Here is an 844-nt window from a genome sequence, read left to right on the forward strand (position 1 = left end):
GGGGTATAATATGCCTCAAGATGAGGCATAACAGAGAGATGTAGGCGACTGCTGGTGGTCTAAAATGACAGCAGTGATGAGTCTGCCATTTGTCTTTGCGACCCCTTGCCACAGAGCATTTCTGTTCTGCACTGTGTCATTTCTCACAGATTCCCACGCACAGCCAGGAGGAACTGTGGCCACTTTCAGCATACTTGCAAGCTCATTGGTCACTAATAACATTTAGTACCATTAATAAATCAGTTGAGGCAACATTGTTCAATGCTCAGTGTGGTGCAACGGACACTTTGACTTTTCAGCAGCCCAGGGCAGGAGCAGTGAGAAAAGGCATCCAAAATCATTTGTAAGCCCATAAACTTAGTCCAGTGCTACGCAAGCCATTGTTTTGCACCTGGCCAGAGAAAAATGGAGAATGTGCAGAGGTGGTGAGGGCAGGGCGAAGTACAGGATGCAGATTAACTAGACTTTTATCACCTTGTAGCCTTCGATGGATTTTTATGCGTGAAAAATAAGTAATTTCCCTGAAGAACTTGTGGACCCTGCACCTGCTGGGAACCAAGGCAGGACTGCAGGGCTGCATTTGGATTGACATAGGGGAAAAAAAAAGGAAAAGGAAAGAAATAATATCGGAGATAACAGTGTTGTCTCACTGGCCTGTCTTTGTCTGGAAATACACAGAAGGCTCATGCATGCGTAGAAAATCGCCTGTGTCCCCGAGCTGTCAGCCGGTACGAAAACACCCCGCGCGGGGCAGCGGGGAGCTGTGGGCGCGGCCGCAGCGCAGCGCGCCCGTCGGAGCAGAATTAACGCGGAGCTACTCCATTATTCACCACGGCCTCCCGCC

This window comes from Meleagris gallopavo, chromosome Z (genome assembly GCF_000146605.3).
Source record: "Meleagris gallopavo isolate NT-WF06-2002-E0010 breed Aviagen turkey brand Nicholas breeding stock chromosome Z, Turkey_5.1, whole genome shotgun sequence".
Taxonomy (NCBI): Eukaryota; Metazoa; Chordata; class Aves; order Galliformes; family Phasianidae; genus Meleagris; species Meleagris gallopavo.